Source organism: Carassius auratus, unplaced genomic scaffold, assembly GCF_003368295.1.
Source record: "Carassius auratus strain Wakin unplaced genomic scaffold, ASM336829v1 scaf_tig00039398, whole genome shotgun sequence".
NCBI classification, from domain to species: Eukaryota; Metazoa; Chordata; class Actinopteri; order Cypriniformes; family Cyprinidae; genus Carassius; species Carassius auratus.
The window spans coordinates 58705-77281 of record NW_020526511.1 but is presented as its reverse complement, the minus strand read 5'-3'; the positions used below and the strand labels follow the sequence as shown (position 1 = coordinate 77281).

The window sequence follows — 18577 nt, the reverse complement described above, 5'->3', positions numbered from 1 at the left end:
GCAAACTTCATATAGCCAAAACTGTAAATTCTACTTCTTGTTACAAATATCGAAGAACCATCACTTCTACCACAAAAGACTGCTTTTTAAGTTATCTTCCTGATGTATCCGAATTCCTTAGCATATCCAAAACCTCAGAACAACTTGATGATGTAACAGAAACTATGGACTCTCTCTTTTCTAGCACTTTAAATACAGTTGCTCCTTTACGCTTAAGAAAGGTTAAGGAAAACAGTTTGACACCATGGTATAATGAGCATACTCGCACCCTAAAGAGAGCAGCCCGAAAAATGGAGCGCAGCTGGAGGAAAACAAAACTAGAGGTATTTCGTATTGCTATCCTACAGAAAAGCATTAAAAACTGCTAGATCCGATTACTTTTCTTCTCTTTTAGAAGAAAACAAACATAACCCCAGGTATTTATTCAATACAGTGGCTAAATTAACGAAAAATAAAGCCTCAACAATTGTTGACATTTCCCAACAACACAGCAGTAATGACTTTATGAACTACTTTACTTCTAAAATCGATACTATTAGAGATAAAATTTCAACCATTCAGCTGTCAGCTACCGTATCATATCAGACAGTGCACTATAGACCCCTGAGGAACAGTTCCACTCATTCTCTACTATAGGAGAGGAAGAATTGTATAAACTTGTTAAATCATCTAAACCAACTACATGTATGTTAGACCCTATACCATCTAAGCTCCTAAAAGAGGTGCTTCCAGAAGTCATAGGTCCTCTTCTAACTATTATTAATTCCTCATTGTCATTAGGATATGTCCCCAAAACCTTCAAACTGGCTGTTATTAAGCCTCTCATCAAAAAACACAACTTGACCCCAAAGAACTAGTTAATTATAGACCAATCTCGAATCTCCCTTTTCTGTTCAAGATACTAGAAAAGGTGGTATCCTCACAATTATATTCCTTCTTAGAGAAAAATGGTATATGTGAGGATTTCCAATCAGGAAATACGATTTCGTCGCTGCTTTTTGCGGATGATGTTGTCGTGTTGGCCTCCTCAGACCAGGACCTTCAGCGTGCACTGGGACTGTTTGCAGCCGAGTGTGAATCGGCTGGGATGAGAATCAGCACCTCCAAGTCCAAGGCCATGGTTCTCAGTCAGAAAAGGGTGGATTGTCCACTTCAGGTTGGCGGAGAGTTCCTGCCTCAAGTGGAGGAGTTCAGGTATCTTGGGGTCTTGTTCATGAGTGAGGGAAGGAGCCAGCTGAGGTGGCTCGGGCATCTATTTAGGATGCCTCCTGGACACCTACCCAGGGAGGTTTTCCAGGCATATCTCACCGGGAGGAGGCCCCGGGGAAGACCTAGGACACGCTGGAGGGACTATGTCTCCCGCCTGGCCTGGGAACGCCTCGGGGTCCCCCCGGAAGAGCTGGAAGAAGTGGCTAGAGAGAGGGAAGTCTGAGCGTCTCTGCTTAGACTGTTGCCCCCGCGACCGGGCCCCGGATAAGCGGAAGATGATGGATGGATGGATGGATTCTTTTGCTAGACTTGAACACTTTGTTGACATTAATGAAAGTGCATTAGCATGGTTTAAATCAAACTTATATTACCGCCATCAGTTCGTAGCAGTGAATGAAGATGTATCATATCGATCACAAGTGCAGTATGGAGTACCTCAAGGCTCTGTACTAGGGCCGCTACTCTTCACGCTTTACATGTTACCCTTGGGAGATATCATCAGGAAACATGGTGTTAGCTTTCACTGTTATGCTGATGATACGCATCTCTATATTTCCTTGCAGCCCGGTGAAACACACCAATTTGAAAAACTAATGGAATGCATAGTCGATATAAAAAACTGGATGACGAGTAATTTCTTACTGCTAAATTCTAAAAAAACAAAGGTGTTAATTATAGGACCTAAAAACTCTGCTTGTAATAACCTAGAACACTGTCTAAGACTTGATGGCTGCTCTGTCAATTCTTCGTCATCAGTTAGGAACCTAGGTTTGCTATTTGATCGCAATCTTTCCTTAGAAAGCCACGTTTCTAGCATTTGTAAAACTGCATTTTTCCATCTCAAACATATATCTAAATTACGTCCTATGCTCTCAATGTCAAATGCAGAAATGTTAATCCATGCATTTATGACCTCAAGGTTAGACTATTGTAGTGCTTTATTGGGTGGTTGTTCTGCACGCTTAGTAAACAAACTACAGCTAGTCCAAAATGCAGCAGCAAGAGTTCTTACTAGAACCAGGAAGTATGACCATATTAGCCCGGTCCTGTCCACACTGCACTGGCTCCCTATCAAACATCGTATAGATTTTAAAATATTGCTTATTACTTATAAAGCCCTGAATGGTTTAGCACCTCAGTATTTGAATGAGCTCCTTTTACATTATACTCCTCTACGTCCGTTATGTTCTCAAAACTCAGGCAATTTGATAATACCTAGAATATCAAAATCAACTGCGGGCGGCAGATCCTTTTCCTATTTGGCGCCTAAACTCTGGAATAACCTACCTAACATTGTTCGGGAGGCAGACACACTCTTGCAGTTTAAATCTAGATTAAAGACCCATCTCTTTAACCTGGCATACACATAACATACTAATATGCTTTTAATATCCAAATCTGTTAAAGGATTTTCTAGTATATTTCTAGTTAATTAATTAGTTAAACCGGAACCGGAAACAATTCCCATAACACCCGAAGTACTTGCTACATCATTAGAAGAATGGCATCTACGCTAATATTTGTCTGTTTCTCTCTTGTTCCGAGGTCACCGTGGCCACGAGATCCAGTCTGTGTCCAGATCAGAGGGTCACTGCAGTCACCCGGATCCAGTACGTATCCAGACCAGATGGTGGATCAGCACCTAGAAAGGACCTCTACTGCCCTGAAAGACAGCAGAGACCAGGACAACTAGAGCCCAGATACAGATCCCCTGTAAAGACCTTGTCTCAGAGGAGCACCAGGACAAGACCACAGGAAACAGATGATTCTTCTGCACAATCTGACTTTGCTGCAGCCTGGAATTGAACTACTGGTTTCGTCTGGTCAGAGGAGAACTGACCCCAACTGAGCCTGGTTTCTCCCAAGGTTTTTTTCTCCATTCTGTCACCGATGGAGTTTCGGTTCCTTGCCGCTGTCGCCTCTGTCTTGCTTAGTTGGGGTCACTTCATCTACAGCGATATCATTGACTTGATTGCAAATAAAAACAGACACTATTTAACTGAACAGAGATGACATCACTGAATTCCATGATGAACTGCCTTTAACTGTCATTTTGCATTATTGACTCACTGTTTTCCTAATGAATGTTGTTCAGTTGCTTTGACGCAATGTATTTTGTTTAAAGTGCTATATAAATAAAGGTGACTTTGACTTTGATTTTGACAAAACAATGTTCTACTGCGACGACAAAACGTCCATATATTTTTCTCAGAGTATTCCACAATATGTGTGTTTTGATGTTAAATAAGTAAAGAATCATCAAAGGCTAGCCGTGTGTTAAAGGGGTCCTAATATGGTTCTCCACTCTTTTAACTTTAGTTAGTCTATAATGTAGCTATTTGAACATAAAAAAGATCTGCAAAGTTACAAATCTCAAGTCCACTTCAAAAGGTGATATTTTTGTAACAGAAATTACTTTTCAAAAACTACAGCTAACGACTCGTTTGGACTACAATGCATATTTTCTGGGATTTGTGATATTACAGACACTGTCGAATGGGACTGCACTAGAGAAGACAGCGAGTGTTATCATGGTGTTGGAGATATGCTAGCTTTCCCAAGACAGATGAGCTTAGAGTGATTACAATCATCCAGTTTAAATCACTGGCCCAGCCATAGGCGTAATTTGTTGGGTGGGATGGGTGAGACATGTCCCCACCACTTTTTGCCAGGGTTGATTTTGTCCCTACCACTTTTTGAAAGTAGTTATCTTGTGGAAGGAATGTATTAAATAGAAGACAAGATCAACAAATCATTCTTCATATAATAATAATAATAATAAATAAAAACATTTGACACATGAATTATAGCCTTTTATTTTAAAAAATGGAGCGCTTCCTTGTGCTAAGTAGGCCTGCCCTCTAATGAAGATGTTTCTGGTCAACTAGTCGCACGTTATATGCTATTACATTGATTAATGTAATAATGTATTAACCATAGGATACTTTAATATATAGGCAGACGAATTAGGCTAGAACCTATTCTGCACACACTCATAAAGCAAATGCCATCAAACATCGGCAAAGTGATTATGAACGTGTCAAGGGAAAAGAAAACATTTTAATTATTTATAAATAAACTATATGAGTCTATGTCGGTGCAAAGATGAGGTTGTCAAATGCAGATGCTGACTCGCCATCTCCACATGGACATGCCTTTAATAGAAATGCATCTTTATACGTAGTACAGAAATAAAGAATATTACAAAATAGAGTTGGCGAGTTTTCATTATATTTACTTTATTATTCATATAAAAAATAATAATAACCTGTTTTGGTTATGTTTAGGCTACTATTAATTGCAGGTATCCGGGCTGCGACCGACTACATTTTGTGAGCGTTACACTGGCGCGACCATCAACACATAAAAGCTGCCATTTCTCCTGCATATCACATTAAACATCAAAACGCAACTTGTTTGAACAGCGCAGGGCTTTGATTTATACTCGCCGCCTTAGACTTTAGTGTTTGCTTAACATTCTGTAATTTATTAGTAATTATATAGCCTAATACAGCATGTAGTTTGGCCTATGCCATGCCTCATCTTGTTCGTTTTTGTTAATAAACGTTTTAGCTAATTTGTCATTGAATCTTACTTTTTATATATAGTTTTTGTGTATTTTAATTAAAAATAAAAATGACTCCATCTTTAAACTGACACAAGATTGTGAAATCGAAAGTGAAAGCATCTGAAGTCGGTCTTAACGAACTGAGAAAATTAGTCACAAAAGAGCGACTAATGGGAATGAGTCTGGAGCCCTGAGTTGCCCATCTCCCCCTGTAATCTAGTACCTGTTAAAAAATTATGCGGCGCCGTCCCTGGTCCATTCCAACTCTAAACCCTGTCCCCAAGTAAAGTAGGTTATTAAATAACATAAAAAAAACTAACAAAACGAGTTGCGCGATGTCCCCACCACTTTTCAAAGCAAAGTTATGCCACTGGGCCCAGCTAACCAATCACAACACACAGGCCCAGCTAACTGAACAACCTAGTATAAGAGCCTGTTCTAGTACATCCTCAAAACAAAATCAAGGCTTTGTAAAAGAGCATAAAAGAACCCCTTTAAATGCACTTGAAGTCAGATGGTTCTTGGCCTCTACATCATGCATTTAAAATATTTTAATGCACGGCAAGCTGTTGATTATTCTGCTTATTCCATGGTCATTTGCCAAGTTATAGACAAGTTAAAACTAGTGTAATGGGACGATGGTTTGGGCACTACAAGTCCCAGCAGCCCCAGCGGTATATGAGGAAGTACTGAAGATTGTTCGCTCTTTCACTTCATCTTTTGATTACAGGAACGTCGTGGTGGATTTAGAACTTTGAAAATAATGGTAGGCAATAATATTTGTTTGTGAGAGGTGCTCTCTCACTTCTTTGCTACTTTTATTGATTCCATGCCATGTATGAATCGATGTTGTGGCAGATTTACAGTAGCACTTCAAAAGAATGACAGCAGATGAGCAGTTACATTAAATACTGCCAGAACTTCACTGAGAACTGAACATCTGATGCACAGATTAAGGAGGTAGTAGTTTTCTCTTACGGAGCTTGTTTAATGATATTATTCTTCTCTGTTTTAGTGTTGTGGCTGGATTATTTCCTGACTGATGGTTGCCTGACTGTCCCAGTCGAAAATAGGGGATGTGAATTCATTTTAATTAATTGATTTGTTTTTATATCTTAATGTTCCTCTGTTGTAATAGACTGTGTTTTCCTCCTAAGAGATGTACGGTTACCATTTACTTTAGATTTTAATACTGTTGTTGTTGTTGTTGTTGTTTTTGGGACCCCCAGTGGCAGAGGAGAGATTAGGCCCCAAAGATACTCGATTAATAGTGACTGTGTTATGATGCTGACTTGTGTTACCTGTGTTGCTCATTGTTAATTAAATAGTTTTTTTCTTTTCTTTTGTAGGTTCAGTTTTGGTTTCATGAGTTCCTCTTACTGTGTGGATGACGGTGTTGAGGTGGCTGGGATTGTGTGGGGTTTGATAACTTTATCTTTGTGTTTCTCTGTAGGATTGTGGTGTAATTGCTGTGAGAATACTTTTTGCTTTTGTGCCACTTCTGACTTCACTTTCTAGGTAATCTGTGGCCATCTATGGTTTTCTTTTTGTTGTTTTTTGTTTAATTTTATTACATCAAAGATTGTTAAAGTGATGTTTTAATATTTTTGACCCCGAAAAATGTGCCTGTTGATCAAAGTCACCTCATGACCACTTTTGTCTGGTTACTGTCGACCTCTTCAGGTCATCTCACCACACTAGTACTGCTATTTGCAGCACAACATTTAATCAGAAGGGTAAAAATAACAGTTATCTTCATCAGTTATGGTTGGTTGTTCTGCCCGCTTCAAATCAGACAGAGATGTTATAGTGTAGTAAGATCACATTTATTTGAATGAATTATCAGACAGACGTACAGTTGTGTGTGCTGCTGCATCTGCGTGTGTCTACGGTGAGCGTGATTTCACCAAGTACAACATGATCCTAGAACAACATTCCAATCAACCAATCAGAATTGATATATACCTTTTCAGGAAATATCTGTTTTAGGCTTAAAATCAGGGTTAGGTGCTTCTACGCCCTTCTTAATCAGCGATCATTTCCAACTGATTTAAGGAATTAATTATAGGTATGGTTAGGTTTAGGGGAAGGGATTGGGTTAAGTCTATATTTCCAGACAATAATGTTGATCCAGGAACATGTCTTACTTGGCAAAATCAAGGTGACCTGTCTCTACACAGACAATTAATTAATTCAAAAACAGCGCCACTTTGTTGCTGAAAAATATGATTTAGTGATCTAATATCTAGGCTATTGTATTAATAAAAATCGTGCAGGGGAGCGTTGACAACAAGTTTATGTGTAGTACTTTTGGTTTTGTAAATCAAAAAACTAAATATAGTGCAATCTTCAATCTCCGACTCTCTCTCTCTCTCTCGGTCTGAGTGTGTGTGTGTGTGTGTGTGTGTGAATCGATTAAAGGCAGTGCATTTATACAGAACGGTGATTAAACTGACTTGGAACTACCTGTGCTTTACACGGTTTTACTACATACTTACAGTGGCGGAGCCAGACTGACATCTGATTGGCCAACCCGGGTGCCACACCTATAATCACTTTGCTACTGTTTCATTTTCTTTGTTTAATCGTACTCAAGTTTGGTTTGCACTTTAAAATGTAATTTCTGCGATTTAAAAACTGAATTTTTAGCATCATTGCTCCAACCACACGATCCTTCAGTAATCATGCAAATATTCCGATTTGCTGTTTAAAAAATGATAATTATTATTATTATTATTATTATTGTGACCAGTATTTATCTGAAATAGAAATCTTTTGTAACATTAAAAATTTCTTTATCATCAATTTAAAACATCTTTGTTAAATAAAAGTATTCAAAATTCCCATTATACCAGGTTGGAGTTATACACTGATTTTCTGTCGTGGACCTCCTGAATTAGTCTTGGCGACCCCATGTATAAAACAATAGCTGCATACCTACCAGACAATCAGAATCTAGTATTCACACTTATGAAACAAAAATATATTGCAGTATATTGGAAAATATCACGTAATATATTAGGCATATATTCTCATATAAATTTATTTTTTCCAATATATTGCCATATATTGAAAGCGGCAATCATTTGTATATTTTGCAATATATTATATAATATATGTATCATCAATATATTATTAAATGTATTCAAATATATAAAATATTAGAAAATAAAAAGGGAAAATAATATATTACAATATATCACAATATATTTAAAGAAATATATTGGTAAATATATTTTCCTTCCGTAAGGGCAGACAGACCATAGAACAAAGCACAGAAACCCAGAGTATTCCGCAATATCATCGGGAAACGCCCACGCTCCCTCATTCTTATGGGATTTCTACGACAGTACCTATTGTCCTGTGGCCGAACGAGATAACATTTTTATGGCTGGAGGGAGGCACTTAAATGTGCTGTATGAACGCTTTCCTGTCACATATATAACACATGCACATTAACTCCATGGAATGCAGCAGGTTTCATTCCGAGCAAATTTTGAAAACGGGGCAATGGTCAATAATCTAACACTGGCTGATGGTTTATTAAACATCGGTTTAAGAATGTGTTTAAATGCAATCATTGTGTGAGACGTCACATCCAGTATGATTGTGTTTGTACTTGAACCGTCTTTAAATGTTTACTCGGACTGCACCGGACACACGATGGGTGAATATTTTCAGCAGATATCGACGGCTGATTGAGAAGAGACTTGCAATTGTTTAAAACTTTGCCACGTTATTTATAAATGTTGGTTTCGCTTTTAAAAGCTTGAAGACTTAAGTTGATGTCTGAAACCGAAAGTTAAACGGAACTAAAAGAATAATATAAATCCACTTACCATCCAGAATCAACAGAGAAAACAATATTATCATCTGCGTGATTTCGTAGAACCGTGAATGTAATACGAATGATTTATGGAGATGAATTACTATTCTGCTGTTTCGCTGATTCTCCATTCCTTCATCAGAAGCCGCTCCCACACGGAGAAGAGTTTTGCGGCAGACTGCAAAAGAGGGGCGTACCTTAAAGTTGGCAATTGATGGGAAGTTCTCGGATCATTTTACCGACTCCGACCTTTAAGTCTCGTTCAGCAAAATTAACGAATCGTTTTTCGAGTCATTTCGTTCATTTGATCAAATATAATTTAAATATTACCTTACTTCTCTAATGTCTACTAGTACTTACGCAAAAGTTGATCACACTACAAACAATACAAAACTATAAAGCTATAATATACAGATTCATTAATTCTTTACCTGGGTCTTCAGTCTATGATTAGCTCACCTCATCTGTTGTCTGACATCTCTTCAGCTTTGAGTTAACCTATGCGGTCTTATAAGCTTTGACCATAGACTGGAGTTATTACCTTTGTTACAACATTCAGTGTATAGAAAATAACCATCATGAAAGAAATTCATAAACTGTAAGTAAAAAGCTACAATTTGAGACCAGAAACGCAGTAACTGTAAGAGTAAATAATAATTAAATAAATGATGATTATGACTATGATAATAATAATAATGAATATGCACCAGTTTGTAAGGAAGCTTGTGAACTAATTTCTCTATCCAATGTTGTCACGTCACGGCACAAAAAAAAAAAAACCAACGATAGATTAAAGCCTTTTATACAGTGCTTTTATTATTATTACTATTATAAAACAATGCAAACATTAAAACATTAAGGCAGTACACTTAAAATCATAAATACAAAATAAATAATAATAATAACTAGATAAAAAAGTTTGTCAAGACAAACTTTAAGTTGGCTTGAGAAAGCCTGACCAGAAAGTTTGAAAAGTTTAAGTTTAAGAAGTTTAAAAAAGACAGTGATTAACATATTGCTATCATAACAAGCAAGTGACTACCATGTCATTAGCATGATTAGCAAAGTTGCTAGCATGTTGCTAGCATGATAAGCAAGTGACTAGCATGTGCTTAGCATGATTAGCAAGGTATCTAGCATGTCGCTAGCATAATTAGCAAGTGACTAGCCATGTCGCTAGCATGATTAGGAAGTTACTAGCATTTCTCTAGCATGCTTCTAGCATGATTAGTATGCGACTAACAAGTTGCTAACATGATTAGCATGTTTCTAGCATGATTAGCATGTGACTATTATGTTTCTAGCATGATTAGCATGTTGCTAGCATGTCGCTAACATAATTAGTAAGTGACTAGCCATGTCGCTAGCATGATTAGCAAGTTAGCAGCATTCGACTAGCATGATTAGCATGTTGCTAGAATGTTTATAGGACGATTAGCATGTTGCAAGCATGATTTTAGCATGATTAGCATGTTGCTAGCATGTTTCTTGCATGATTAGCATGTTTTGCTAGCATGTCGCTAGCATGTCTCTAGCATGATTAGCATGTTGCTAGCACGTTTCTAGCATGATTAGCATGCGACTAGCATGTTGCTAGCATGTTACTAGCATGACTAGCATGCTGCTAGAATGTTTATAGGATGATTAGCATGTTGCAAGCATGATTTTAGCATGATTAGCATGTTGCTAGCATGTTTCTTGCATGATTAGCATGTTTTTGCTAGCATGTCGCTAGCATGTCTCTAGCATGATTAGCATGTTGCTAGCATGTTGCTAGCACATTTCTAGCATGATTAGCATGCGACTAGCATGTTGCTAGCATGTTATTAGCATGACTAGCATGCTACTAGCACGTTGCTAGCATGATTTTACCATGATTAGCATGTTGCTAGCATGTTTCTAGCATGATTAGAATGTTTGCTAGCATGTCTTTCTCAAGCCAACTTAATAATAAGTTTAAATAGGATTTCAGTAAGTTGGCTTTCTCAAACCAACTTAATAATATACACACAGATTTGTTGCCAGGGTAACATCTTGGTTGATTATGTAACCTTGGTTCCCTGAATAGGGAATGAGATGCTGTGATGACGTCATCGCTTTGGGAACACCTGTGGTGTTTGAAGCCCTTATACCATCACATCAATTTATTTACCACGCAGCATCTTGTTCCCTATTCAGGGAACCAAGACCAATCTTTATGATTTTCCACCTGTCCTGTTGCTCCCAGTAATCCTGTTCAGAGTACGATCAGACTTGCTGCTGGTAGCCCCGCGGTGGCCCACTCAGTTGTGGTTCTCGGACCTGGTCAGTCTGCTAGCCAGCCCTCCATTGGAGGTTCCTCTCAGACACGATCTGTTGACACAAGCTCGGAGCATGATTTGGCATCTTTGACCAGATTTATGGAGGTTATGTGTGTGGCCCCTGAGCAGAGTACGCTAATGTGTTCAGGTCTCTCAACCGCTACATTTACACAGAGTGAAACATTTTACATCTCATGTTGTCAGCTTTCCATTTCTTGCCAAAGTTAATTTCATTATTACAATTACATGCATTTTTCTGTTGTTGTAGATTTATTACTTTTGTAGTGGGCTAAACCACTGAACTGGTGAGCAGAGGGTTGCTGGTTCAAAAACACACCAGTATGTCCTTGAGCAAGGCTCTTTTCTCCAGGTTGATCAGGGGATTGTATGTCCCTGTAATAAGAGCACTGTCAATCACTTCATAAAAACTGCATGACATTTGTTGATGATGCTTTGGAAGCTTCTAAAAGTCAGCCTTCATTGTATAAACAGAAACCAGCAGAAAAAACCTTACCAAAATCACATTCTCAGTTTCTTTTGGTCTTTCTCTAGATGCTCTCGCTGCTCTGGGGTCACTGAGGATGAAGAGACCACAGCAGCATCTGGTCCTGATGAGACAGTAAGAGCTGGAGTGATGGAGCGTCTCATCCATGTCACTGGACCATTTCCAGGATGCCGCTGTGGACTCCTCCATCCTCACAAAGCGATTTACTAATGATGACAATAGAAGGAAACAACATGCAAGTACTGTATAAGTCTCAGTTAGCTTAATGCAGTACATGTAGCAAGGTTGTTTTATTACATAATAAATAAAAATAAAAACAGAATAGAAAAAGAATAGAGCAATCTAGTGTTGGCTTAATTTGCAATTTATTTTATTTTTTGCTTTATTTAAAAAAAAATATGAAAACAAGCAGTAAATTAACAGAGTGCAAGTGTAAAAGGGACAAGTTTTTATTTTTATATTTTATTATAGAATTAGAATAGAGTGCTTAGAGTTAGAGGGTCAAATAAAGATGGAAGAAATGCGTTTTTAGCCAATTCTTGTAGATGGCTAGGACTTAGGACCCCTTACCTGTCGATTGATCACACACACACACACACACACACACACATATATATACGTGCATGCATTTAGCCAATTTAAGGTAATTTCTAGAATTTCATTTTCGTAGTGGTCACATTAAATTAGTGTGTGAGCCGATCAGTTACTGTGACTGGTTGGTTGAATTAGATTAAAAACTGATTCTCAATATCATGTTTTATGTTTCACTTCTGTTTGTGAATGAAAAGGAGTGCAGAAGTAACATCGCAGGAGAGGAACAAATCAGTTCGGTAAATTATTTCAGTTTTGCTCAGCATGAACTCATTTCTATGATCTTTTGGATTTTTTTTCTCTCCCATATAATCAACAGTGGCATATACATGGTTTAAATCAGATATTTATTGTATAATACTGGTTTGTATCATCACATACCGTTCGCATGATATTTTTCAATTAGACCTACTTTAAAAGAGTGGTAGGGAACTAGGGATAATATTGATCCAGCCCCACACGCAAATTACGCCTGAACCCTATTTTGTAAACCTCTCTATCTGCCAAATTTGTAGTTTTTCTAACACCTTTTATTCATGTTTGTAATTCTGGATTGAATCCTTCATTTTAGCCATTAGAGTGTGCACGGATCCACACTTCAAAAATCGATCTGAAATAGTAGACCATCCAGGGAATTTTGGCATACTCTTTTCAACATACTATGCTTTAGGACACGCTTATTCTTATCTCACATACTGTTTAGGATGAATAGTATGAACATTGAGACGTATGGACATTCAGTTGATGATGTCACAAAGATTGACAGTGGTGGGCGTGTCTTATTGAGGTGAACTCGTCCCCTGCTGCTCATCATAGATTTCACACTCTTCTTCGGAAGCTTAAAGAAAATAGAGATCACAGAAATTAAAAAGAACACGAAAAAAACGGTTCTGCTTTATATAAATCTACACATGTATGATGTTACAGCTCCACTCGATTGTCTCTATACATGTTGAAACAACAGAACATTATACAAAATATAATGACAGTGCTTTAGTCTAAATGCCTGCTTTGCTCTTTTATGTCACCTACACACACACACACACACACACACACACACACACACACACACACAAGTCATGTGAGAGAGATGTCAATAGTTATGGGAGTCCAGTAATAAGGTTGTCGGCTATTTTATTCAACGGATGAAGTGATTATTTTATCTTTAATACATGATTCAAATGTATTTTTCGATGAGTCCATTATGTTAGTAATAATAATGTTACCTGCTTGATAGAAAGGGTTGCCAAGTGTTCACAACGAAAACCTGCCCAATTGCTACGCAAAACTATGGTAAAAATTGAGTTTCAGGGGTTGATATACACATTACTGGGGTCGCGGCGTGGACTTGGCAATACTGTGACAGATAGTAATGTCTACAAGGAACACGAGCGCTGTCATGGCGCGACTACAACAGCTTGACGTTGTCTAATGTAGCCCGGTTTCCAGCTGTTGTGCACATAGCTGAGCGCATCTCTGGGTCTGCTCTCCCCTTTCTACAGTACATCTACCTCAAACGCTGCAAAAGCAGATCTGTTAATATCATCAAGGACTCCACCCACCCCAGTAACCATCTTTTCACTTTGCTGCCATCTGGTAAGTGCTTCTTTAGCCTGATGGCAAAAACCGAGAGACTCAGGAGGAGTTTCTTCCCCCAGGCCATCAGACTTCTAATTTCAAAATCAGCCTCTTAACATCTTCATGTCTCCACTTAATATTCACTTTATCAGTAAGATATTCATCATTCACTATCTCACATTGACATACTAAAAGTGTCAATCTGTTTGCACATTAGCCTCTTGTACATCACTGTGTATCTTAATATTTAAGACTACAGTGTACTTTAATTTCATATTTTGTTTACTTTTATTTCATTCTTTCATAGCTATATTTATGTATATTTTGATATGTGTTGTATTCTTTAATAATTGCAGTGTCCACGCATGGAGTGGACCTGACTAAAATTTCACTCTTGGTTATATATGCTCTATATAATTGTGTATGTGACAAATAAAAATTTTAAACTTTAACTCATGAATTTTAGCTGGATTATTTGTCCCCAGAAATTGCTCTTGAGAATTTTTATGTTTATTGTGCCACACGACTGTTAGATGAAATTTACGCCCCTGGTATGGGTTTTGGTTTTTATATTAATAAGATACAAAACAGTTCTGTAATATCACACAAGCAAGTGACATTTCCTGTGAATGTGATATTGAGTTTAACACAACAGATAAGAAGTTACGTTACATTTATAATATAAATTTATACAATATATATTTATATATATTTCTGGTCAAATAAAGCCAGAGGCAGACCTTTGTGCATCTCAGAGCACCACTGTGTTGTTTCATTCATAAATTGAATTAATCAAGTGAGTCAATGATTCAATGATCAGTTCATAAAGACTGTTACTTGCTTCCTTTCTAACTGAATAAGCCATTTTGAACGAATCCTTTGAGTAAATTATTTGAAGAATGACTTACAATAGGGACTTGCCATCACCGTTCACATGTGACATTAAAATGTGTGGAAAATGTGGGCTCAGGAGCTTGCTGTAATGTAGGGTAGCTATCAGCTAACTAACGATAAGCGCATACAATACTCGGCAGCCTGAAGGTGTCTGAGTATGTGTTTATATGGTGAGTGTGTGGTGGGTACAGCTGTGTGCAATCAGCGTGTGCAGCAGTGTGTGTGTGATCAGTGCCTTCAGCTGTGTGTGCAATGGGTGATGGGAACTGTAGTCCAGGTTGAAGTGCAACAGTGGGTGTAGTGCAGGAGTCCATGTAGTGAACGGGTAACCTCTGGTGATGAATGAATGGAAGTTCATGTACCAGATTTGTGACATAGACCCCCCCCCCCCAGAGGCAGAACAGGGGGAGGGATGGAGGGCCAGGTCCACGTGGAAGTGGAGAGAACAGGGACTGAGGCAGGATCGGCGGAGCAGGGAGCCAGAGCATAGCTGTCAGTACAAGTGTAGCTGAGGACCACCAAAGCTGAGCAGACCGGACAGAAGCCCACCAGAGTGGAACAGATGGAATTGTAGTCCACCAGCGCAGAGCAGACAGAACTGGAGCCCACCAGGCTGGAGCAGTCAGAACTGGAGCCTACCAGGGCGGAGCAGACAGAACTGGAGCCCACCAGGGTGGAGCAGGCAGAACTGGAGCCCACCAGGGTGGAGCAGGCAGAACTGGAGCCCACCAGGGTGGAGCAGGCAGAACTGGATCCCACCAGGGTGGAGCAGGCAGAATTGTAGCCCACCAGCGCAGAGCAGACAGAACTGGAGCCCACCAGGCTGGAGCAGAGAGCACTGGAGCCCACCTGGATGACGCAGGCAGAACTGGAGTCCACCTGGGTGGAGCAGATGGGGCCAGGACCCATGGCAGAAACTTGGGCCTAGAGGAAGCAGAGACAGACAACACAGGCAGTGCATTCTTGGTCTCAGAGACCAAGGCAAGAAACACAGAGAGTTCATAGATGGCCTCCACAGCCATGACAGGACAGAACAAGAGTTCATGGACAGCCTCCATAGCAGTGACAGGACAGGACAAAGTTTCACAGGCAGCCTCCGTAGCAGTAGTAGTAGTAGTAGTAGAAGTAGTAGCTTTTATTGTCACTGGACACAGGTACCATGAAATTATCCATCAACCTCTCCATACATACAATATGACAAGGGGGTGGACAGGACAGGAAGACAGGGAATTGAAGAAATACAGCATAACATGAGGAGAGGGGAGGATAAAAAAAATAACCCCCAGACCATGCTCCTGTGAGGAGAACAGGGAACACTTTACAAAAAACACACGACTTGCAACAGGGGAGGGGAATGGGGGTGGAGGTTACCCAGCACAGGCAAGCAGCCATCTGGTCCTGCAGCCATTCTCGGCACTGGTCACAGACACGCTTGTCAGACTGGTGTACCGCTGCAAAGGCAAGGGATGGGGAGATGCTGGGGTTAATGCATATCTATATATATATATATATATATGTGTGTGTGTGTGTGTGTGTGTGTGTGTGTATAAGAGTTCAAATCTAGGTGCCTCAGTCCGCAGATTGTGATGGCAACATAGCAAGTTGCCATTGAGAAAGCCTTGATCAGGTCCCAGACAGAGACAACAATCACCAGGTGTCTGTGAAAGAGGGTAGGAGGAACACAAGAGTGTCTCGCTGCAGTGCTCATCCGGGGGAGTCGTTCCAACAGGGGCCTTGGCTGAGGACAGTGCTGGTTGAAAGGAGCTGAAAGCACATAAGATACAGAGTTCAGTGCCGGTCCGCTTGACCATGACAGGATGGACTGAAAGTGTATTGCTGGGCGCCACCACCATACAATGATCTGAAGCGAGCCCTGTTGCTTTGGGAGATTCTGAAGCAGTTGCCGCCACCATTGGAGAAGCTGTAGCGAGTGCTCCAAACAGGTCACGAATAGGACGGTTGGAGTGAGTGGGTTTGGGGATATCAGCTCTGGGTGCAGACACCAGCGGTGCATCCCTCACACTAGATACCAGACTGGGTTATGGAAAGACTGACCTTGAAGATCTGGGTGCAACAGGCAGGAAGTGGAAGGACTCTGAGCGAACAGATGTGAGGTAACATGGCTCTGAATGATCAGATGTGAAGTAACGTGACTCTGGTTGCTCAATCGTGACTTGACAGGACTCAGGAAGATCGACTTGACTTGACCCCTGATGATCAGCTGTGACTTGACTTAGCTAATGAAGATAAGCAATGACTTGACCTAACTCTGGCAGAACAGCTGAGGGGTGACGAGAGGAAATTCAACAGTGACTTGACTCGTGAAGATCACTGCAGATCTGCTGCCATTTTGCCATCAGGTTCAGCCATTCCGTAAATAAGTCCAGGGTCATGTGCCTCCACAACACCCACAGTGAACGCTGAGCCAAAAGCACAAAGCCAAAGCACAGTCCATGAACTGGCCGAAAGATGAGCGGTGACCCTCACTGATTAATTGTGACTTCAGAGGTTTGTTTAGTCCATCATGAAAAAAGTCTATCAATACACAAACCGGCACATCCAAATAATGAGGAATGGCCAGAAACTCCTGGATATAGCCTTCCAGTGATCGTGTACCCTGTTTGAGGGCTAACAATATTCTTGCTGTGTCCAGGCCTGGCCAATGTCCGTCTGTGAAGTTGCTGGATCCTTGTTTGGCAGAGATTTCTGTAACGGGGCAAACCAGACTGGAGATGTGCGAATCCATACGCATCCATACGCAAAGCTTTTATTGACAAGACATGGTCAGAAACAGGCATAGATCTGGTGATGGAACAGGCGTGTACAAGGAAAGGCTAGAGCAGTCAGAGAATAAAGCCAGGGTCAGTCCACGGCAAATGTAATCCAGTAGGGTGAGACAAGAGGGGAAATCCAGGTCCAAGCAAGGTCCAGGCAGGGGCAAACAGTATCCAAACAGGGCTAAACAAGAGAGGTAATCCAAGGCAAGCAGGCAAAGAAGAGAACACAGGGAAACAGGCAAGGCAGGACTTAGTCTAAACTTAAATTCAAAAGCAGGCTCTGTAGGGTAGCTATCAGCTAACTAGCGATAAGCGTATACAATACTCGGCATCCTGAAGTTGTCTGAGTCCGTGTTTATATGGTGAGTGTGTGGTGGGTACATCTGTGTGCAATCAGCGTGTGCAGCAGTGTGTGTGTGATCAGTGCCTTCAGCTGTGTGTGCAATTAGTGCAATAGGTGATGGGAACTGTAGTCCAGGGTGAAGTGCAACAGTGGATGTAGTGCAGGAGTCCATGTAGTGAGCGTGTGAACTAAGCAACCTTGCACTGTCTCCATTAATATCGGCTAAAGTCGCTAAGATAAGTAGCTAGACTCTGAACATATCTGTCTACAGGTGAATATCAGTTGCAAAGAAAGTATTTTGGCTAGCTGTAAGGTAATGACTGTTTGGATAATGAAAATATACAGTAAACTACAGTTGGCAGATACATATTCACATACTTATGCATCTCCATTCATTGCTTGTTTCTTCAGTTGGTGTCGAAATACTAGGCACTTTACAAATCGTACAGCTCTGGTTATTCCAGCTATGATCAGCTGTTCCTTCATCTGAACTTTCGGTGTTGTTACGGAAGGGTGAAGCTGATTGGATGGTTCTTGTCACATGACCTGCGCTGTGTTTGTGGCATTCTAAAAAGTTGTTGTTTTCATCTAGATGGCATCAGTCCTGTGGTAAGCATGCTTGGCACACATTTACACGTAAAATAACGTGACTGCACAAAATACATGACGTGAACCCCATAGTGTCATATTTATTTATCCATGACAGGCCTAAACTAGCCAAGGTACCAGCACAAAGTCACACCCTTATAGAACTATGATAGCATTACGCATATAATCTGGGATGAACAAGCACATACAAGTGGATGATCAGAACTGTTGTTTAAAGGGGGGGTGAAATGCTATTTCATGCATACTGAGTTTTTTACACTGTTAAAGAGTTGGATTCCCATGCTAAACATGGACAAAGTTTCAAAAATTAAGTTGTACGTTTGAAGGAGTATTTCTGTTCCAAAAATACCTCTTCCGGTTTGTCACAAGCTTCGGAA

General features: G+C 40.0%; 1 protein-coding gene across 1 annotated transcript in view; it reads right to left on the bottom strand.

Moving 5' to 3' along the window:
• The window catches only part of LOC113083895 (uncharacterized), a 63860-nt gene that overhangs the window by 26289 nt on the left and 18994 nt on the right, over positions 1-18577 (bottom strand). The gene's annotated exons all lie outside the window — the stretch shown is intronic.